A 25265-nucleotide genomic window follows, 5' to 3' on the forward strand; every position below is an offset into this window, starting at 1 on the left:
GCACTCTGCACTCTGAATCTGCACTCTGCACTCTGCACTCTGAATCTGCACTCTGAATCTGCACTCTGCACTCTGAATCTGCACTCTGAATCTGCACTCTGCACTCTGAATCTGCACTCTGAATCTGCACTCTGAATCTGCACTCTGAATCTGCACTCTGCACTCTGAATCTGCACTCTGCACTCTGAATCTGCACTCTGAATCTGCACTCTGCACTCTGAATCTGCACTCTGCACTCTGAATCTGCACTCTGCACTCTGAATCTGCACTCTGAATCTGCACTCTGCACTCTGCACTCTGAATCTGCACTCTGCACTCTGAATCTGCACTCTGCACTCTGAATCTGCACTCTGAATCTGCACTCTGAATCTGCACTCTGCACTCTGAATCTGCACTCTGCACTCTGAATCTGCACTCTGCACTCTGAATCTGCACTCTGAATCTGCACTCTGCACTCTGAATCTGCACTCTAAATCTGCACTCTGCACTCTGAATCTGCACTCTGCACTCTGAATCTGCACTCTGAATCTGCACTCTGAATCTGCACTCTGAATCTGCAATCTGCACTCTGCACTCTGAATCTGCACTCTGAATCTGCACTCTGAATCTGCACTCTGAATCTGCACTCTGCACTCTGAATCTGCACTCTGAATCTGCACTCTGCACTCTGCACTCTGAATCTGCACTCTGCACTCTGAATCTGCACTCTGAATCTGCACTCTGCACTCTGAATCTGCACTCTGAATCTGCACTCTGAATCTGCACTCTGAATCTGCAGTCTGCACTCTGCACTCTGAATCTGCACTCTGCACTCTGAATCTGCACTCTGAATCTGCACTCTGAATCTGCACTCTGCACTCTGAATCTGCACTCTGAATCTGTACTCTGAATCTGCACTCTGCACTCTGAATCTGCACTCTGCACTCTGCACTCTGCACTCTGAATCTGCACTCTGCACTCTGAATCTGTACTCTGAATCTGCACTCTGCACTCTGCACTCTGAATCTGCACTCTGCACTCTGAATCTGCACTCTGCACTCTGAATCTGCACTCTGAATCTGCACTCTGAATCTGCACTCTGAATCTGCACTCTGAATCTGCACTCTGAATCTGCACTCTGAATCTACACTCTGCACTCTGAATCTGCACTCTACACTCTGAATCTGCACTCTGAATCTGCACTCTGCACTCTGAATCTGCACTCTTAATCTGCACTCTGCACTCTGAATCTGCACTCTGCACTCTGAATCTGCACTCTGCACTCAGAATCTGCACTCTGAATCTGCACTCTGCACTCTGAATCTGCACTCTGCACTCTGAATCTGCACTCTGAATCTGCACTCTGAATCTGCACTCTGCACTCTGAATCTGCACTCTGAATCTGCACTCTGCACTCTGAATCTGCACTCTGAATCTGCACTCTGAATCTGCACTCTGAATCTGCACTCTGCACTCTGAATCTGCACTCTGAACTCTGAATCTGCACTCTGCACTCTGCACTCTGCACTCTGAATCTGCACTCTGAATCTGCACTCTGCACTCTGAATCTGCACTCTGAATCTGCACTCTGAATCTGCACTCTGCACTCTGAATCTGCACTCTGCACTCTGAATCTGCACTCTGCACTCTGAATCTGCACTCTGAATCTGCACTCTGCACTCTGAATCTGCACTCTGAATCTGCACTCTGAATCTGCACTCTGCACTCTGAATCTGCACTCTGAATCTGCACTCTGAATCTGCACTCTGCACTCTGAATCTGCACTCTGCACTCTGAATCTACACTCTGCACTCTGAATCTGCACTCTGAATCTGCACTCTGCACTCTGCACTCTGAATCTGCACTCTGAATCTGCACTCTGCACTATGAATCTGCACTCTGCACTCTGAATCTGCACTCAGAATCTGCACTCTGCACTCTGAATCTGCACTCTGAATCTGCACTCTGCACTCTGAATCTGCACTCTGAACTCTGAATCTGCACTCTGCACTCTGCACTCTGAATCTGCACTCTGAATCTGCACTCTGCACTCTGAATCTGCACTCTGAATCTGCACTCTGAATATGCACTCTGCACTCTGAATCTGCACTCTGCACTCTGAATCTGCACTCTGCACTCTGAATCTGCACTCTGAATCTGCACTCTGCACTCTGAATCTGCACTCTGAATCTGCACTCTGCACTCTGAATCTGCACTCTGAATCTGCACTCTGAATCTGCACTCTGAATCTGCACTCTGCACTCTGAATCTGCACTCTGCACTCTGAATCTGCACTCTGCACTCTGAATCTGCACTCTGAATCTGCACTCTGCACTCTGCACTCTGAATCTGCACTCTGAATCTGCACTCTGCACTCTGAATCTGCACTCTGCACTCTGAATCTGCACTCTGCACTCTGAATCTGCACTCTGAATCTGCACTCTGCACTCTGCACTCTGAATCTGCACTCTGCACTCTGAATCTGCACTCTGAATCTGCACTCTGAATCTGCACTCTGCACTCTGAATCTGCACTCTGCACTCTGAATCTGCACTCTGAATCTGCACTCTGCACTCTGAATCTGCACTCTGCACTCTGAATCTGCACTCTGCACTCTGAATCTGCACTCTGAATCTGCACTCTGCACTCTGAATCTGCACTCTGCACTCTGAATCTGCACTCTGAATCTGCACTCTGAATCTGCACTCTGCACTCTGAATCTGCACTCTGAATCTGCACTCTGAATCTGCACTCTGAATCTGCACTCTGAATCTGCACTCTGCACTCTGCACTCTGCACTCTGAATCTGCACTCTGCACTCTGAATCTGCACTCTGAATCTGCACTCTGAATCTGAACTCTGCACTCTGAATCTGCACTCTGAATCTGCACTCTGCACTCTGCACTCTGCACTCTGAATCTGCACTCTGCACTCTGAATCTGCACTCTGAATATGCACTCTGAATCTGCACTCTGCACTCTGAATCTGCACTCTGAATCTGCACTCTGAATCTGCACTCTGCACTCTGAATCTGCACTCTGCACTCTGAATCTGCACTCTGCACTCTGAATCTGCACTCTGAATCTGAACTCTGCACTCTGCACTCTGAATCTGCACTCTGCACTCTGAATCTGCACTCTGCACTCTGAATCTGCACTCTGCACTCTGCACTCTGAATCTGCACTCTGCACTCTGAATCTGCACTCTGCACTCTGAATCTGCACTCTGAATCTGCACTCTGAATCTGCACTCTGAATCTGCACTCTGAATCTACACTGTGGACTCTGAATCTGCACTCTACACTCTGAATCTGCACTCTGAATCTGCACTCTGCACTCTGAATCTGCACTCCGCACTCTGAATCTGCACTCTGCACTCTGAATCTGCACTCTGCACTCTGAATATGCACTCTGAATCTGCACTCTGCACTCTGAATCTGCACTCTGCACTCTGAATCTGCACTCTGAATCTGCACTCTGAATCTGCACTCTGCACTCTGAATCTGCACTCTGAATCTGCACTCTGAATCTGCACTCTGAATCTGCACTCTGCACTCTGAATCTGCACTCTGAATCTGCACTCTGAATCTGCACTCTGCACTATGAATCTGCACTCTGCACTCTGAATCTGCACTCTGAATCTGCACTCTGCACTCTGAATCTGCACTCTGAATCTGCACTCTGCACTCTGAATCTGCACTCTGCACTCTGAATCTGCACTCTGCACTCTGCACTCTGAATCTGCACTCTGAATCTGCACTCTGCACTCTGAATCTGCACTCTGAATCTGCACTCTGAATATGCACTCTGCACTCTGAATCTGCACTCTGCACTCTGAATCTGCACTCTGCACTCTGAATCTGCACTCTGAATCTGCACTCTGCACTCTGAATCTGCACTCTGCACTCTCAATCTGCACTCTGAATCTGCACTCTGAATCTGCACTCTTCACTCTGAATCTGCACTCTGCACTCTGAATCTGCACTCTGAATCTGCACTCTGCACTCTGAATCTGCACTCTGCACTCTGAATCTGCACTCTGAATCTGCACTCTGCACTCTGCACTCTGAATCTGCACTCTGCACTCTGAATCTGCACTCTGCACTCTGAATCTGCACTCTGAATCTGCACTCTGCACTCTGCACTCTGAATCTGCACTCTGCACTCTGAATCTGCACTCTGAATCTGCACTCTGAATCTGCACTCTGCACTCTGAATCTGCACTCTGCACTCTGAATCTGCACTCTGCACTCTGAATCTGCACTCTGCACTCTGCACTCTGAATCTGCCCTCTGAATCTGCACTCTGCACTCTGAATCTGCACTCTGAATCTGCACTCTGAATATGCACTCTGCACTCTGAATCTGCACTCTGCACTCTGAATCTGCACTCTGCACTCTGCACTCTGAATCTGCACTCTGCACTCTGAATCTGCACTCTGCACTCTGAATCTGCACTCTGAATCTGCACTCTGCACTCTGCACTCTGAATCTGCACTCTGCACTCTGAATCTGCACTCTGCACTGTGAATCTGCACTCTGCACTCTGAATCTGCACTCTGCACTCTGAATCTGCACTCTGCACTCTGAATCTGCACTCTGCACTCTGCACTCTGAATCTGCACTCTGAATCTGCACTCTGCACTCTGAATCTGCACTCTGAATCTGCACTCTGAATATGCACTCTGCACTCTGAATCTGCACTCTGCACTCTGAATCTGCACTCTGCACTCTGAATCTGCACTCTGAATCTGCACTCTGCACTCTGAATCTGCACTCTGAATCTGCACTCTGCACTCTCAATCTGCACTCTGAATCTGCACTCTGAAACTGCACTCTTCACTCTGAATCTGCACTCTGCACTCTGAATCTGCACTCTGAATCTGCACTCTGCACTCTGAATCTGCACTCTGCACTCTGAATCTGCACTCTGAATCTGCACTCTGCACTCTGCACTCTGAATCTGCACTCTGCACTCTGAATCTGCACTCTGCACTCTGAATCTGCACTCTGAATCTGCACTCTGCACTCTGCACTCTGAATCTGCACTCTGCACTCTGAATCTGCACTCTGAATCTGCACTCTGAATCTGCACTCTGCACTCTGAATCTGCACTCTGCACTCTGAATCTGCACTCTGCACTCTGAATCTGCACTCTGAATCTGCACTCTGCACTCTGAATCTGCACTCTGCACTCTGAATCTGCACTCTGCACTCTGAATCTGCACTCTGAATCTGCACTCTGCACTCTGAATCTGCACTCTGCACTCTGAATCTGCACTCTGAATCTGCACTCTGAATCTGCACTCTGCACTCTGAATCTGCACTCTGAATCTGCACTCTGAATCTGCACTCTGAATCTGCACTCTGAATCTGCACTCTGCACTCTGCACTCTGCACTCTGAATCTGCACTCTGCACTCTGAATCTGCACTCTGAATCTGCACTCTGAATCTGAACTCTGCACTCTGAATCTGCACTCTGAATCTGCACTCTGCACTCTGCACTCTGCACTCTGAATCTGCACTCTGCACTCTGAATCTGCACTCTGAATATGCACTCTGAATCTGCACTCTGCACTCTGAATCTGCACTCTGAATCTGCACTCTGAATCTGCACTCTGCACTCTGAATCTGCACTCTGCACTCTGAATCTGCACTCTGAATCTGCACTCTGCACTCTGCACTCTGAATCTGCACTCTGCACTCTGAATCTGCACTCTGCACTCTGAATCTGCACTCTGCACTCTGCACTCTGAATCTGCACTCTGCACTCTGAATCTGCACTCTGCACTCTGAATCTGCACTCTGAATCTGCACTCTGAATCTGCACTCTGAATCTGCACTCTGAATCTACACTGTGGACTCTGAATCTGCACTCTACACTCTGAATCTGCACTCTGAATCTGCACTCTGCACTCTGAATCTGCACTCTGAATCTGCACTCTGCACTCTGAATCTGCACTCTGCACTCTGAATCTGCACTCTGCACTCTGAATATGCACTCTGAATCTGCACTCTGCACTCTGAATCTGCACTCTGCACTCTGAATCTGCACTCTGAATCTGCACTCTGAATCTGCACTCTGCACTCTGAATCTGCACTCTGAATCTGCACTCTGAATCTGCACTCTGAATCTGCACTCTGAATCTGCACTCTGCACTCTGAATCTGCACTCTGAATCTGCACTCTGAATCTGCACTCTGAATCTGCACTCTGCACTATGAATCTGCACTCTGCACTCTGAATCTGCACTCTGCACTCTGAATCTGCACTCTGAATCTGCACTCTGCACTCTGAATCTGCACTCTGCACTCTGAATCTGCACTCTGCACTCTGCACTCTGAATCTGCACTCTGAATCTGCACTCTGCACTCTGAATCTGCACTCTGAATATGCACTCTGAATATGCACTCTGCACTCTGAATCTGCACTCTGCACTCTGAATCTGCACTGTGCACTCTGAATCTGCACTCTGAATCTGCACTCTGCACTCTGAATCTGCACTCTGAATCTGCACTCTGCACTCTCAATCTGCACTCTGAATCTGCACTCTGAATCTGCACTCTTCACTCTGAATCTGCACTCTGCACTCTGAATCTGCACTCTGAATCTGCACTCTGCACTCTGCACTCTGAATCTGCACTCTGCACTCTGAATCTGCACTCTGCACTCTGAATCTGCACTCTGAATCTGCACTCTGCACTCTGCACTCTGAATCTGCACTCTGCACTCTGAATCTGCACTCTGAATCTGCATTCTGAATCTGCACTCTGCACTCTGAATCTGCACTCTGAATCTGCACTCTGAATCTGCACTCTGCACTCTGAATCTGCACTCTGAATCTGCACTCTGCACTCTGAATCTGCACTCTGAATCTGCACTCTGCACTCTGAATCTGCACTCTGAATCTGCACTCTGAATCTGCACTCTGAATCTGCACTCTGCACTCTGCACTCTGCACTCTGAATCTGCACTCTGCACGCTGAATCTGCACTCTGAATCTGCACTCTGAATCTGAACTCTGCACTCTGAATCTGCACTCTGAATCTGCACTCTGCACTCTGCACTCTGCACTCTGCACTCTGAATCTGCACTCTGCACTCTGAATCTGCACTCTGAATATGCACTCTGAATCTGCACTCTGCACTCTGAATCTGCACTCTGAATCTGCACTCTGAATCTGCACTCTGCACTCTGAATCTGCACTCTGCACTCTGAATCTGCACTCTGAATCTGCACTCTGCACTCTGCACTCTGAATCTGCACTCTGCACTCTGAATCTGCACTCTGCACTCTGAATCTGCACTCTGCACTCTGCACTCTGAATCTGCACTCTGCACTCTGAATCTGCACTCTGCACTCTGAATCTGCACTCTGAATCTGCACTCTGAATCTGCACTCTGAATCTGCACTCTGAATCTACACTGTGGACTCTGAATCTGCACTCTACACTCTGAATCTGCACTCTGAATCTGCACTCTGCACTCTGAATCTGCACTCTGAATCTGCACTCTGCACTCTGAATCTGCACTCTGCACTCTGAATCTGCACTCTGCACTCTGAATATGCACTCTGAATCTGCACTCTGCACTCTGAATCTGCACTCTGCACTCTGAATCTGCACTCTGAATCTGCACTCTGAATCTGCACTCTGCACTCTGAATCTGCACTCTGAATCTGCACTCTGAATCTGCACTCTGAATCTGCACTCTGAATCTGCACTCTGCACTCTGAATCTGCACTCTGAATCTGCACTCTGAATCTGCACTCTGCACTATGAATCTGCACTCTGCACTCTGAATCTGCACTCTGAATCTGCACTCTGCACTCTGAATCTGCACTCTGAATCTGCACTCTGCACTCTGAATCTGCACTCTGCACTCTGAATCTGCACTCTGCACTCTGCACTCTGAATCTGCACTCTGAATCTGCACTCTGCACTCTGAATCTGCACTCTGAATCTGCACTCTGAATATGCACTCTGCACTCTGAATCTGCACTCTGCACTCTGAATCTGCACTCTGCACTCTGAATCTGCACTCTGAATCTGCACTCTGCACTCTGAATCTGCACTCTGAATCTGCACTCTGCACTCTCAATCTGCACTCTGAATCTGCACTCTGAATCTGCACTCTTCACTCTGAATCTGCACTCTGCACTCTGAATCTGCACTCTGCACTCTGAATCTGCACTCTGCACTCTGAATCTGCACTCTGAATCTGCACTCTGCACTCTGCACTCTGAATCTGCACTCTGCACTCTGAATCTGCACTCTGCACTCTGAATCTGCACTCTGAATCTGCACTCTGCACTCTGCACTCTGAATCTGCACTCTGCACTCTGAATCTGCACTCTGAATCTGCACTCTGAATCTGCACTCTGCACTCTGAATCTGCACTCTGCACTCTGAATCTGCACTCTGCACTCTGAATCTGCACTCTGAATCTGCACTCTGCACTCTGAATCTGCACTCTGAATCTGCACTCTGCACTCTGAATCTGCACTCTGCACTCTGAATCTGCATTCTGAATCTGCACTCTGAATCTGCACTCTGAATCTGCACTCTGAATCTGCACTCTGAATCTGCACTCTGAATCTGCACTCTGAATCTGCACTCTGCACTCTGCACTCTGAATCTGCACTCTGAATCTGCACTCTGAATCTGCACTCTGCACTCTGAATCTGCACTCTGAATCTGCACTCTAAATCTGCACTCTGCACTCTGCACTCTGAATCTACACTCTGAATCTGCACTCTGAATCTGCACTCTTCACTCTGAATCTGCACTCTGAATCTGCACTCTGAATCTGCACTCTGAATCTGCACTCTGCACTCTGCACTCTGAATCTGCACTCTGAATCTGCACTCTGAATCTGCACTATGCACTCTGAATCTGCACTCTGAATCTGCACTCTGAATCTGCACTCTGCACTCTGAATCTGCACTCTGAATCTGCACTCTGCACTCTGCACTCTGAATCTGCACTCTGCACTCTGAATCTGTACTCTGAATCTGCACTCTGCACTCTGCACTCTGAATCTGCACTCTGCACTCTGAATCTGCACTCTGAATCTGCACTCTGCACTCTGAATCTGCACTCTGAATCTGCACTCTGAATCTGCTCTCTGAATCTGCACTCTGAATCTACACACTGCACTCTGAATCTGCACTCTACACTCTGAATCTGCACTCTGAATCTGCACTCTGCACTCTGAATCTGCACTCTGAATCTGCACTCTGCACTCTGCACTCTGAATCTGCACTCTGCACTCTGAATCTGCACTCTGCACTCTGAATCTGCACTCTGCACTCTGAATCTGCACTCTGCACTCTGAATCTGCACTCTGAATCTGCACTCTGAAACTGCACTCTGCACTCTGAATCTGCACTATGCACTCTGAATCAGCACTCTGAATCTGCACTCCGCACTCTGAATCTGCACTCTGAATCTGCACTCTGCACTCTGAATCTGAACTCTAAATCTGCACTCTGAATCTGCACTCTGAATCTGCACTCTGCACTCTGAATCTGCACTCTGAATCTGCACTCTGAATCTGCACTCTGCACTATGAATCTGCACTCTGAATCTGCACTCTGCACTCACAATCTGCACTCTGCACTCACAATCTGCACTCTGCACTCTGAATCTGCACTATGCACTCTGAATCTGCACTCTGTACTCTGAATCTGCACTCTGAATCTGCACTCTGCACTCTGAATCTGCACTCTGAATCTGCACTCTGAATCTGCACTCTGAATCTGCACTCTGCACTCACAATCTGCACTCTGCACTCACAATCTGCACTCTGAATCTGCACTCTGCACTCTGAATATGCACTCTGCACTCTGAATCTGCACTCTGCACTCACAATCTGCACTCTGAATCTGCTCTCTGCACTCTGAATCTGCACTCTGCACTCACAATCTGCACTCTGCACTCACAATCTGCACTCTGCACTCACAATCTGCACTCTGAATCTGCACTCTGCACTCTGAATCTGCACTCTGCACTCACAATCTGCACTCTGCACTCACAATCTGCACTCCGCACTCTGAATCTGCACTCTGCACTCACAATCTGCACTCTGCACTCACAATCTGCACTCTGCACTCTGAATCTGCACTCTGCATCTGCACTCTGAATCTGCACTCTGCACTCTGAATGTGCACTCTGCACTCTGAATCTGCACTCTGAATCTGCACTCTGCACTCTGAATCTGCACTCTGAATCTGCACTCTGAATCTGCACTCTGCACTCTGAATCTGCACTTTGAATCTGCACTCTGCACTCTGAATCTGCACTCCGAATCTGCACTCTGCACTCTGAATCTGCACTCTGAATCTGCACTCTGCACTCTGAATCTGCACTCTGCACTCTGAATCTGCACTCTGCACTCTGATTCTGCACTCTGAATCTGCACTCTGAATCTGCTCTCTGCACTCAGAATCTGCACTCTGAATCTGCACTCTGAATCTGCACTCTGAATCTGCACTCTGCACTCTGAATCTGCACTCTGCACTCTGAATCTGCACTCTGCACTCTGAATCTGCACTCTGCACTCACAATCTGCACTCTGAATCTGCACTCTGCACTCTGAATCTGCACTCTGCACTCACAATCTGCACTCTGCACTCACAATCTGCACTCCGCACTGTGAATCTGCACTCTGCACTCACAATCTGCACTCTGCACTCACAATCTGCACTCTGCACTCTGAATCTGCACTCTGAATCTGCACTCTGAATCTGCACTCTGAATCTGCACTCTGAATCTGCACTCTGCACTCTGAATCTGCACTCTGCACTCTGAATCTGCACTCTGAATCTGCACTGTTGGACAGGCCACATGAAGGGCTCGCTCCCTCCCCGCAGGACAGGGCCCGGGCCACCGTCAGCACCATTGCCCTGCCCAGCCGCCATCTTGGACACGGCACCACGCGGCCGCGCGGCCTCAGCCCGACCCCAACCCTGGGCCTGGCCAGGCCCGACATCCCGGAACCACCCTCCACCCAGGAGGTGAACGGACCACTTGGCAGGTCAATGGGAGTAAGAAGTGTCGATGGCTCTCCCCCGCCAGGTGCCGAGCACCCCCAGCCTCCTCGGGCGCTGGCTCCACCCCCCTGCTGGGTGTCTGGACTCCCTCATCCCAGACCTCCCGACCTCCAAGAGCGAGGGTCCGGACATCAAAGGGCGCCAGACCTATAACTGAGGCCGCCCCAGGACAGGAAGGCAGTTGTATCCTGGAGTCGAGAGACACCGCGACGAACTCATCCTTGACGGACTGCTGGCGCTGCCACAGCCCTGCCTTGTGAACTATTGTCCTGCCTGCTGGCGCTGCCGCGGCCCTCTGCAACCTTCATCCTCGTGGGACCTGCTGGCGCTGCCGTGGCCCTCTGCAACCTTCATCCTCGTGGGACCTGCTGGCGCTGCCGCGGCCCGTTGTAACCTTCATCCTCGTGGGACCTGCTGGCGCTGCCGCGGCCCGTTGCAACCTGCATTCTCGTGGGACCTGCTGGCGCTGCCGCGGCCCGTTGTAACCTTCATCCTCGTTGGGACCTGCTGGCGCTGCCGCGGCCCGTTGCCACCTACGACCTCTGCGGGACCTGCCGGCGCTGCCGCGGTCTGACCCATCCGAACACCGAGCTCGAGGATTGGGAGCTATCACCGTTACACCTCCGTACCCGTGGGTACCAAGACTGTCCCGCTACCCCCTTCCCTTACTAGAGACTAGAATTGAGAGGATCATCGTGTCCTGATCGCCTTGTATCGTACCACTCTACTACCAGAAGTGCCAATAAAAGGTGTTACCCTGATCTTTGTGTGGTGTCCATCTGTGGGGGGGAAGTTACCTGTCTGTGCAATCACTGTGCTCGGCCGACCCTCCAGGTCCCCGTCTAACATTGGTGGCTAGCGGCGCGATCCGAACCAACGCGTACCGTACAGACAGTAACTCACCCTACGACTAAAACCACAATGACGACCAAAGAGAGCGGATCGGCGGAGAAGTTCCAGATGGAAAAGCTGGAAGAATACAACCACCGAGAGCTCAAACAATTTTGCATGGACTTAGGCATTGCTACCACCGGGCTAAGCACAAAAGAAGACTTCAAAAACGCCCTAGAGGCCTGGACAGAGACAAATACCGCAGCCCCGGAAGTCAACACCACCCGGACGGAGGAACGGAGAACAGGCCCTTCCCGTGAAGAGATCCAAGAGCAGGAAAAAAATAGATTACACGAGTTAGACTTGGCACGACTCAGATTAGACGGAGAATTGAAACTGGCGGAACAAAAAATAAGCTTAGAACACTTACGGCTCAGAGAAGAGCGAGAGGAAAAACAGAGACAGAGAGACCTCGAAGAAAAAAGACTGGCATACGAGCACGAGTGCAAACTAGCGGAGATAGAAATACGCAAACTGAACAAAAACCTAGGGGTGCCCGAGCAACCGCACTCCCCGGGTCCTACCGAGCAGAAGGTCCACATCCCCAAGGATGTGGTCCGAGAATATCACCGGAACGACGACATATAGCAGTGGTTCAAGGCCTATGAGATTGCCATGACCGCCCACCGGGTCGCTCAAAGTGACTGGGGAGCCGGTCTATGGGGGAGATTCGTCAACGAGGGTCGTGATGCCCTGCTGCAGCTTCCGGACCATCAAATGACGTCCTATGACCACATGAAGGCCGCCCTCCTCAGTCGATATGGGCTTACACCCGAAATGTACCGCCAGAGGTTCCGCAACTGCACCCGGATCCCAGGTACAACGTGGTTGGAATACGTGAACTATTTCAGCCGAGCCTTCGAGGGGTGGATCAAGGGTAACAACGTAACCACTTACGAACAACTCTTCAATCTCATTGTGTGGGAGCACCTCTCCAACAACTGCTTCGTCGAGCTCAGGCAGCACCTCCTCGACAGTAAATTGACTGAACCCCGGCAGCTCGCCGCCGAGGCTGACCGGTGGGAGAGCACCCGAGTGGCCCGGAGTGGGCCGAATGAGCAGAACAGAACCAACCAAGGTCATCATCGTCCCCGAGGAGGAGGAGGAGGCCCGGGCCGGGGCAGAGACGCCGTCCCGGCCGCGCCCACTAACGCCACCCCGGCCCCAGCAGGCCGGGGAAACCCCCCGATGCGCCCGGGGTTCCGAGCTAACGTGACGTGTCATCGATGCCAGCGAGTCAGCCACTATGCCAGTGACCCGACCTGCCCAAAGAACCAGGTCCCCGGGCCCCGCCAGATGGCGGCCGCCGCCCTGGGAGAAGAACAAGTCTCCGAAGACACGGAGACCTATGAGTCGGAGCAGTTCGAGTGGGAACCCGCCGCCATGACCCTGGCATGCCTGGGAGGAAGAGACATGGTCCCGCGGACTCCCCTGCCCGCCAACACTCGGAAGTACAGCCAATGGGTGAGCATCAATGGGCGCAAGGCCGAGGCCCTGCGTGACACCGGGGCCAGTGTGACGGCCGTCCGTTGTCACCTGGTGACCCCAGAACAAATCCTACCAAACGTACTTTGCCCCGTCCGATCGGCAGATAACTCGGAGAGCCTGTGTCGGATGGCCTGCGTCCCCTTCGAATGGGGAGGAGTGTCCGGCATGCTGAAAGTAACTGTCCGCGACGATGCCCCCGTGGACTGCCTCCTGGGGAACGATCTCGAGAGCTCCCCGTGGGCCGCTGTAGAAAGAAGAGAGCATCTGGGGATGTTGGGTCTCCCGGACTGGGCGTGCGTAACCACCCGGTCCATGGCCACCCGCACCATCCCTAGACCAGAAGAACCAGAATGGGGAGCACCTCCGCCCTCGATCACTCCAGAAGAAGACTTCCTCCAGACCGACCACCCGGACCCCACCACAGAGGGGTCCACACAGCCCCCCGAGCTTCCCGACCTGGCTCAGTGGCGTCAAGAAGGGGGGCCCACCCAGGAACAATTCCGGCAGGAGCAAAAGACCTGCCCCTCCCTCGAGGGATTGCGACAGCAAGCGCTCGCCCAGAGCCAAGGAGACACCACCGGGGCCCACTGGGTTTATTGGGACAATGATCTCTTGTACAGCGAGCAGAAAATCGCAGAACTGGGGGCCGGGCGAGTGCTGGTGGTGCCCCTCCACTTCAGAGACTTCCTGTTGAACCTAGCCCATGATGTCCCCCTGGCCGGGCACCTGGGCCAAGACTAGACCTACCACCGCCTGGTGACTCACTTTTTTTGGCCCAAAATGAGAAATGACGTCTCCAACCATTGCCGGTCCTGCCCGACCTGCCAGGCCAGCGGGAAGAGCGGCCGCAAACTCAAGGCACCCCTACAACCATTCCCCGTGGTGACCACCCCGTTCGAAAGGGTGGGAATAGACATTGTGGGGCCCCTGGACCCCCGAACAGCACAGGGGCATCGCTTCATCCTGGTCCTGGTGGACCACGCCACCCGCTATCCTGAGGCGGTCCCCCTCCGTACTATAACAGCCCCAGTAGTGGGTCGAGCCTTGATGGGGATCTTCTCTCGAGTGGGCTTCCCCCGGGAAGTCGTCAGCGACAGGGGTACGAACTTTATTTCAAAGTATATGAAATCCCTCTGGCAGCAGTGCGGAGTCACTTACCGCTTCACCACCCCCTATCACCCCCAGGGGAACGGACTGGTCGAGCGGTTCAACCGCACCCTCAAGGGGATGATCATGGGGCTGGAAGAACCCCTACGCCGCCAGTGGGACGTGCTACTACCGTGCCTCCTCTTCGCCTACCGAGAAGTCCCCCAGAAGTCCCTCGGCTTCAGCCCCTTCGAACTCCTGTACGGACACCCCGTTCGCGGGCCTCTCAGCCTAGTGAAGGAGGAATGGGAAATGGCCCCCCTAAAGACCCCTCCGGACGTCTACAAATACCTCCTGACCCTCCGAAATCAGACCCGGAAATTCAGGGAGATCGCTAAAGCCAATCTGGAGGCCAGTCAGGAGGACATGAAGAAGTGGTACGACCAACATGCCTCCTCCATCGAGTTTGAACCGGGTCAGCAGGTATGGGTGATGTCCCCCATCGAACCGTGTGCCTTGCAAGACAAATGGACGGGGCCCTTCAAGGTGATCGAGCGCAGGAGTCCCGTCACCTATCTCATCGACCTGGAGTCCCCCCGGAACCCCCTCCGGGTCCTCCACGCCAACAGGCTCAAACCCCATTTCATGCGCTCAGAGCTCAGCCTGCTGATGGCAACCGAGAGTGGCACAGAAGGAGACTCCGAGCCCCTCCCTGACCTACTGAGGACTCGGGAAAGAGATGGCTCGGTGGACGGGGTCCGACTCTCCGAGGCCCTGACCCCAGAGCAGCGTCAAGATTGCCGGGCCCTCCTGCTGCCGTTCGCAAACCTGTTCTCCCTCGCACCCGGAGTCACCTCCTGGTGCCTGCACGACGTGGACACGGGGGACAGTCCTCCTGTCCGACACCGGGCGTACCGAGTACCGGATCGGGTACGTACATGCATCCAAGAAGAAGTCTCCAAGATGCTCGCCCTCGGGGTCATCGAGCCTTCGGACAGTCCCTGGGCCAGCCCGGTCGTCCTGGTCCCCAAGGCCGCGGCACCGGGCACCACGCCGGAGCTCCGATTCTGCATCGACTATCGGGGGCTGAACGCGGTCACCCGAACCGACGCTCACCCTATCCCCCGAGCAGATGAACTAGTCGACCGCATGGGGGCAGCCCGCTACCTAAGCATCTTTGACCTGACAGCGGGCTACTGGCAGATCGGCCTCACCCCCAGGGCCCAAGAACGTTCCGCTTTCTCCACCCCGGACGGGCACTACCATTTCAGAGTGATGCCCTTCGGCATGAAGAACGCTCCAGCCACCTTTCAAAGACTGGTGAACCAGGTATTGGCGGGCCTCGAAGAATTCAGCGCCGCCTACCTGGACGACATCGCGGTATACAGCCACCACTGGGCCGACCACCTCCACCACCTCAGAGCGGTCCTGCAGGCCCTCCAACAGGCCGGCCTCACCATAAAGGCCAGCAAGTGCCAAATCGGCCAGGGGTCCGTGACCTACCTCGGACACCAAGTGGGGAGCGGTCTGGTGGCCCCCCTCCAACTCAAGGTAGCTGCCATCCAGTCCTGGCAACCCCCCGAAACACAAACAGAGGTCCGAGCCTTACTGGGGCTCACCGGATACTACCGGCGGTTTGTGAGGGACTATGGCAGCATTGTGGGGCCCCTCACGGAACTCACGTCTAAGAACAACCCAAAACGAGTCAACTGGACTCCCGACTGTCACGCGGCCTTCGAGACGCTGAAGGCCGCCATGTGCACCGCTCCGGTGCTCCAGGCCCCCGACTACAGCCGCGAGTTCATTGTGCAGACCGATGCCTCCGACCATGGTATTGGGGCCGTCCTCTCCCAACTGAACCCCGAAGGGGTGGACCAACCCGTGGCCTTCATCAGCAGACGCCTACTGCCCCGAGAACAGCGCTGGAGCACCATTGAGCAAGAGGCCTTCGCAGTGGTATGGGCCCTCAAGAAGCTCCGGCCGTACCTCTTCGGAACCCATTTCCGGGTACAGACAGATCATCGGCCCCTGCAATGGCTCATGCAGATGCGGGGGGAGAACCCCAAACTATTGCGATGGTCCATCTCCCTGCAGGGGATGGACTTCACTGTGGAGCATCGCCCTGGCCAAGACCACGCCAACGCGGATGGCCTGTCCCGCTTTTTCCGCCTCGACGAGGAAAGTCCCCAAGAAGATGGGTGACTCTCCCCACCTTCAGCTGGGGGGGACGCATGTTGGACAGGCCACATGAAGGGCTCGCTCCCTGTTGGACAGGCCACATGAAGGGCTCGCTCCCTCCCCGCAGGACAGGGCCCGGGCCACCGTCAGCACCATTGCCCGGCCCAGCCGCCATCTTGGACACGGCACCACGCGGCCGCGCGGCCTCAGCCCGACCCCAACCCTGGGCCTGGCCAGGCCCCGACATCCCGGCACCACCCTCCACCCAGGAGGTGAACGGACCACTTGGCAGGTCAATGGGAGTAAGAAGTGTCGATGGCTCTCCCCCGCCAGGTGCCGAGCACCCCCAGCCTCCTCGGGCGCTGGCTCCACCCCCCTGCTGGGTGTCTGGACTCCCTCATCCCAGACCTCCCGACCTCCAAGAGCGAGGGTCCGGACATCAAAGGGCGCCAGACCTATAACTGAGGCCGCCCCAGGACAGGAAGGCAGTTGTATCCTGGAGTCGAGAGACACCGCGACGAACTCATCCTTGACGGACTGCTGGCGCTGCCACAGCCCTGCCTTGTGAACTATTGTCCTGCCTGCTGGCGCTGCCGCGGCCCTCTGCAACCTTCATCCTCGTGGGACCTGCTGGCGCTGCCGCGGCCTTCTGCAACCTTCATCCTCGTGGGACCTGCTGGCGCTGCCGCGGCCCGTTGTAACCTTCATCCTCGTGGGACCTGCTGGCGCTGCCGCGGCCCGTTGCAACCTGCATTCTCGTGGGACCTGCTGGCGCTGCCGCGGCCCGTTGTAACCTTCATCCTCGTTGGGACCTGCTGGCGCTGCCGCGGCCCGTTGCCACCTACGACCTCTGCGGGACCTGCCGGCGCTGCCGCGGTCTGACCCATCCGAACACCGAGCTCGAGGATTGTGAGCTATCACCGTTACACCTCCGTACCTGTGGGTACCAAGACTGTCCCGCTACCCCCTTCCCTTACTAGAGACTAGAATTGAGAGGATCATCGTGTCCTGATCGCCTTGTATCGTACCACTCTACTACCAGAAGTGCCTATAAAAGGTGTTACCCTGATCTTTGTGTGGTGTCCATCTGTGGGGGGGAAGTTACCTGTCTGTGCGATCACTGTGCTCGGCCGACCCTCCAGGTCCCCGTCTAACATGCACTCTGCACTCTGAATCTGCACTCTGAATCTGCGCTCTGCACTCTGAATCTGCACTCTGAATCTGCACTCTGAATCTGCACTCTGCACTCTGAATCTGCACTCTGAATCTGCACTCTGAATCTGCACTCTGCACTCTGAATCTGCACTCTGAATCTGCACTCTGCACTCTGAATCTGCACTCTGCACTCTGAATCTGCACTCTGAATCTGCACTCTGCACTCTGAATCTGCACTCTGCACTCTGAATCTGCACTCTGCACTCTGATTCTGCACTCTGAATCTGCACTCTGAATCTTCACTCTACACTAAGAATCTGCACTCTGAATCTGCACTCTGAATCTGCACTCTGAATCTGCACTCTGAATCTGCACTCTGCACTCTGAATCTGCACTCTGCACTCTGAATCTGCACTCTGCACTCTGAATCTGCACTCTGAATCTGCACTCTGCACTCTGAATCTGCACTCTGCACTCTGAATCTGCACTCTGAATCTGCACTCTGAATCTGCACTCTGAATCTGCACTCTGCACTCTGAATCTGCACTCTGAATCTGCACTCTGAATCGGCACTCTGCACTATGAATCTGCACTCTGCACTCTGAATCTGCACTCTGAATCTGCACTCTGCACTCTGAATCTGCACTCTGAATCTGCACTCTGCACTCTGAATCTGCACTCTGCACTCTGAATCTGCACTCTGCACTCTGCACTCTGAATCTGCACTCTGAATCTGCACTCTGAATCTGCACTCTGAATCTGCACTCTGCACTCTGAATCTGCACTCTGCACTCTGAATCTGCACTCTGCACTCTGAATCTGCACTCTGAATCTGCACTCTGCACTCTGAATCTGCACTCTGAATCTGCACCCTGAATCTGCACTCTGAATCTGCACTCTGAATCTGCACTCTGAATCTGCACTCTGAATCTGCACTCTGCACTCTGCACTCTGAATCTGCACTCTGCACTCTGAATCTGCACTCTGAATCTGCACTCTGCACTCTGAATCTGCACTCTGCACTCTGAATCTGCACTCTGCACTCTGAATCTGCACTCTGAATCTGCACTCTGCACTCTGAATCTGCACTCTGCACTCTGAATCTGCACTCTGAATCTGCACTCTGAATCTGCACTCTGCACTCTGAATCTGCACTCTGCACTCTGAATCTGCACTCTGCACTCTGAATCTGCACTCTGAATCTGCACTCTGCACTCTGAATCTGCACTCTGAATCTGCACTCTGCACTCTGAATTTGCACTCTGCACTCTGAATCTGCACTCTGAATCTGCACTCTGCACTCTGAATCTGCACTCTGAATCTGCACTCTGCACTCTGCACTCTGCACTCTGAATCTGCACTCTGAATCTGCACTCTGAATCTGCACTCTGCACTCTGAATCTGCACTCTGAATCTGCACTCTAAATCTGCACTCTGCACTCTGAATCTGCACTCTGCACTCTGAATCTGCACTCTGCACTCTGAATCTGCACTCTGAATCTGCACTCTGAATCTGCACTCTGAATCTGCACTCTGCACTCTGCACTCTGAATCTGCACTCTGCACTCTGAATCTGCACTCTGAATCTGCACTCTGAATCTGCACTCTGCATTCTGACTCTGCACTCTGAATCTGCACTCTGAATCTGCACTCTGCACTCTGAATCTGCACTCTGCACTCTGCACTCTGCACTCTGAATCTGCACTCTGCACTCTGAATCTGTACTCTGAATCTGCACTCTGCACTCTGCACTCTGAATCTGCACTCTGCACTCTGAATCTGCACTCTGAATCTGCACTCTGCACTCTGAATCTGCACTCTGAATCTGCACTCTGAATCTGCACTCTGAATCTGCACTCTGAATCTACACTCTGCACTCTGAATCTGCACTCTACACTCTGAATCTGCACTCTGCACTCTGAATCTGCACTCTGAATCTGCACTCTGCACTCTGAATCTGCACTCTGCACTCTGAATCTGCACTCTGAATCTGCACTCTGAATCTGCACTCTGCACTCTGAATCTGCACTCTGCACTCTGAATCTGCACTCTGAATCTGCACTCTGCACTCTGAATCTGCACTCTGAATCTGCACTCTGCACTCTGAATCTGCACTCTGAACCTGCACTCTGAATCTGCACTCTGAATCTGCACTCTGCACTCTGAATCTGCACTCTGAATCTGCACTCTGAATCTGCACTCTGCACTATGAATCTGCACTCTGCACTCTGAATCTGCACTCTGAATCTGCACTCTGCACTCTGAATCTGCACTCTGAATCTGCACTCTGCACTCTGAATCTGCACTCTGCACTCCGAATCTGCACTCTGAATCTGCACTCTGCACTCTGCACTCTGAATCTGCACTCTGAATCTGCACTCTGCACTCTGAATCTGCACTCTGAATATGCACTCTGCACTCTGAATTTGCACTCTGCACTCTGAATCTGCACTCTGCACTCTGAATCTGCACTCTGAATCTGCACTCTGCACTCTGAATCTGCACTCTGAATCTGCACTCTGAATCTGCACTCTGCACTCTGAATCTGCACTCTGAATCTGCACTCTGAATCTGCACTCTGAATCTGCACTCTGAATCTGCACTCTGCACTCTGAATCTGCACTCTGCACTCTGAATCTGCACTCTGCATTCTGAATCTGCACTCTGAATCTGCACTCTGCACTCTGAATCTGCACTCTGCACTCTGAATCTGCACTCTGCACTCTGAATCTGCACTCTGAATCTGCACTCTGCACTCTGCACTCTGAATCTGCACTCTGCACTCTGAATCTGCACTCTGCACTCTGAATCTGCACTTTGAATCTGCACTCTGAATCTGCACTCTGCACTCTGAATCTGCACTCTGCACTCTAAATCTGCACTCTGCACTCTGAATCTGCACTCTGAATCTGCACTCTGCACTCTGAATCTGCACTCTGCACTCTGAATCTGCACTCTGCACTCTGAATCTGCACTCTGAATCTGCACTCTGCACTCCGAATCTGCACTCTGAATCTGCACTCTGAATCTGCACTCTGAATCTGCACTCTGCACTCTGCACTCTGCACTCTGCACTCTGAATCTGCACTCTGAATCTGCACTCTGAATCTCCACTCTGCACTCTGAATCTGCACTCTGAATCTGCACTCTGAATCTGCACTCTGCACTCTGCACTCTAAATCTGCACTCTGCACCCTGAATCTGCACTCTGAATCTGCACTCTGAATCTGCACTCTGCACTCTGAATCTGCACTCTGAATCTGCACTCTGAATCTGCACTCTGAATCTGCACTCTGAATCTGCACTCTGCACTCTGCACTCTGCACTCTGAATCTGCACTCTGCACTCTGAATCTGCACTCTGAATCTGCACTCTGCACTCTGAATCTGCACTCTGAATCTGCACTCTGAATCTGCACTCTGCACTCTGAATCTGCACTCTGAATCTGCACTCTGCACTCTACACTCTGCACTCTGAATCTGCACTCTGCACTCTGAATCTGTACTCTGAATCTGCACTCTGCACTCTGCACTCTGAATCTGCACTCTTCACTCTGAATCTGCACTCCGAATCTGCACTCTGCACTCTGAATCTGCTCTCTGAATCTGCACTCTGAATCTGCACTCTGCACTCTGAATCTGCACTCTGAATCTGCACTCTGAATCTGCACTCTGAATCTGCACTCTGAATCTGCACTCTGCACTCTGAATCTGCACTCTGCACTCTGAATCTGCACTCTGCATTCTGAATCTGCACTCTGAATCTGCACTCTGCACTCTGAATCTGCACTCTGCACTCTGAATCTGCACTCTGCACTCTGAATCTGCACTCTGAATCTGCACTCTGCACTCTGCACTCTGAATCTGCACTCTGCACTCTGAATCTGCACTCTGCACTCTGAATCTGCACTCTGAATCTGCACTCTGAATCTGCACTCTGCACTCTGAATCTGCACTCTGCACTCTAAATCTGCACTCTGCACTCTGAATCTGCACTCTGAATCTGCACTCTGCACTCTGAATCTGCACTCTGCACTCTGAATCTGCACTCTGAATCTGCACTCTGCACTCTGAATCTGCACTCTGCACTCTGAATCTGCACTCTGCACTCTGAATCTGCACTCTGAATCTGCACTCTGCACTCCGAATCTGCACTCTGAATCTGCACTCTGAATCTGCACTCTGAATCTGCACTCTGCACTCTGCACTCTGCACTCTGCACTCTGCACTCTGAATCTGCACTCTGAATCTGCACTCTGAATCTCCACTCTGCACTCTGAATCTGCACTCTGAATCTGCACTCTGAATCTGCACTCTGCACTCTGCACTCTGAATCTGCACTCTGCACTCTGAATCTGCACTCTGAATCTGCACTCTGAATCTGCACTCTGCACTCTGAATCTGCACTCTGAATCTGCACTCTGAATCTGCACTCTGAATCTGCACTCTGAATCTGCACTCTGAATCTGCACTCTGCACTCTGCACTCTGCACTCTGCACTCTGAATCTGCACTCTGCACTCTGAATCTGCACTCTGAATCTGCACTCTGAATCTGCACTCTGCACTCTGAATCTGCACTCTGAATCTGCACTCTGAATCTGCACTCTGCACTCTGAATCTGCACTCTAAATCTGCACTCTGCACTCTCCACTCTGCACTCTGAATCTGCACTCTGCACTCTGAATCTGTACTCTGAATCTGCACTCTGCACTCTGCACTCTGAATCTGCACTCTGCACTCTGAATCTGCACTCTGAATCTGCACTCTGCACTCTGAATCTGCACTCTGAATCTGCACTCTGAATCTGCACTCTGAATCTGCACTCTGAATCTACACTCTGCACTCTGAATCTGCACTCTACACTCTGAATCTGCACTCTGAATCTGCACTCTGCACTCTGAATCTGCACTCTGAATCTGCACTCTGCACTCTGAATCTGCACTCTGCACTCTGAATCTGCACTCTGCACTCTGAATCTGCACTCTGAATCTGCACTCTGCACTCTGAATCTGCACTCTGCACTCTGAATCTGCACTCTGCACTCTGAATCTGCACTCTGAATCTGCACTCTGCACTCTGAATCTGCACTCTGAATCTGCACTCTGCACTCTGAATCTGCACTCTGAATCTGCACTCTGAATCTGCACTCTGCACTCTGAATCTGCACTCTGCACTCTGAATCTGCACTCTGAATCTTCACTCTGCACTCTGAATCTGCACTCTGAATCTGCACTCTGCACTCTGAATCTGCACTCTGCACTCTGAATCTGCACTCTGCACTCTGAATCTGCACTCTGCACTCTGAATCTGCACTGTGCACTCTGAATCTGCACTCTGAATCTGCACTCTGAATCTGCACTCTGAATCTGCACTCTGCACTCTGAATCTGCACTCTGCACTCTGAATCTGCACTCTGAATCTGCACTCTGCACTCTGAATCTGCACTCTGCACTCTGAATCTGCACTCTGAATCTGCAATCTGCACTCTGAATCTGCACTCTGAATCTGCACTCTGCACTCTGAATCTGCACTCTGAATCTGCACTCTGCACTCTGCACTCTGCACTCTGAATCTGCACTCTGCACTCTGAATCTGCACTCTGAATCTGCACTCTGCACTCTGAATCTGCACTCTGCACTCTGAATCTGCACTCTGCACTCTGAATCTGCACTCTGAATCTGCACTCTGCACTCTGAATCTGCACTCTGCACTCTGAATCTGCACTCTGAATCTGCACTCTGAATCTGCACTCTGCACTCTGAATCTGCACTCTGAATCTGCACTCTGCACTCTGAATCTGCACTCTGAATCTGCACTCTGCACTCTGCACTCTGAATCTGCACTCTGCACTCTGAATCTGCACTCTGAATCTGCACTCTGCACTCTGAATCTGCACTCTGCACTCTGAATCTGCACTCTGAATCTGCACTCTGCACTCTGAATCTGCACTCTGAATCTGCACTCTGCACTCTGAATCTGCACTCTGCACTCTGAATCTGCACTCTGCACTCTGAATCTGCACTCTGAATCTGCACTCTGCACTCTGAATCTGCACTCTGCACTCTGAATCTGCACTCTGCACTCTGAATCTGCACTCTGCACTCTGAATCTGCACTCTGAATCTGCACTCTGCACTCTGAATCTGCACTCTGAATCTGCACTCTGAATCTGCACTCTGCACTCTGAATCTGCACTCTGCACTCTGAATCTGCACTCTGAATCTTCACTCTGCACTCTGAATCTGCACTCTGAATCTGCACTCTGCACTCTGAATCTGCACTCTGCACTCTGAATCTGCACTCTGCACTCTGAATCTGCACTCTGCACTCTGAATCTGCACTGTGCACTCTGAATCTGCACTCTGAATCTGCACTCTGAATCTGCACTCTGAATCTGCACTCTGAATCTGCACTCTGCACTCTGAATCTGCACTCTGCACTCTGAATCTGCACTCTGAATCTGCACTCTGCACTCTGAATCTGCACTCTGCACTCTGAATCTGCACTCTGAATCTGCAATCTGCACTTTGAATCTGCACTCTGAATCTGCACTCTGCACTCTGAATCTGCACTCTGAATCTGCACTCTGCACTCTGCACTCTGCACTCTGAATCTGCACTCTGCACTCTGAATCTGCACTCTGAATCTGCACTCTGCACTCTGAATCTGCACTCTGCACTCTGAATCTGCACTCTGCACTCTGAATCTGCACTCTGAATCTGCACTCTGCACTCTGAATCTGCACTCTGCACTCTGAATCTGCACTCTGCACTCTGAATCTGCACTCTGAATCTGCACTCTGCACTCTGAATCTGCACTCTGAATCTGCACTCTGCACTCTGCACTCTGAATCTGCACTCTGCACTCTGAATATGCACTCTGAATCTGCACTCTGCACTCTGAATCTGCACTCTGCACTCTGAATCTGCACTCTGAATCTGCACTCTGCACTCTGAATCTGCACTCTGAATCTGCACTCTGAATCCGCACTCTGAATCTGCACTCTGAATCTGCACTCTGAATCTACACTCTGAATCTGCACTCTGAACTCTGAATCTGCACTCTGAACTCTGAATCTGCACTCTGCACTCTGAATCTGCACTCTGCACTCACAATCTGCACTCTGCACTCACAATCTGCACTCTGCACTCACAATCTGCACTCTGCACTCACAATCTGCACTCTAAGTCTGCACTCTGCACTCTGAATCTGCACTCTGCACTCTGAATCTGCACTCTGCACTCTGAATCTGCACTGTGCACTCTGAATCTGCACTCTGAATCTGCACTCTGAATCTGCACTCTGAATCTGCACTCTGAATCTGCACTCTGCACTCTGAATCTGCACTCTGCACTCTGAATCTGCACTCTGAATCTGCACTCTGCACTCTGAATCTGCACTCTGCACTCTGAATCTGCACTCTGAATCTGCAATCTGC

Source organism: Lissotriton helveticus, chromosome 6 (assembly GCF_964261635.1).
Source record: "Lissotriton helveticus chromosome 6, aLisHel1.1, whole genome shotgun sequence".
NCBI lineage: Eukaryota > Metazoa > Chordata > Amphibia > Caudata > Salamandridae > Lissotriton > Lissotriton helveticus.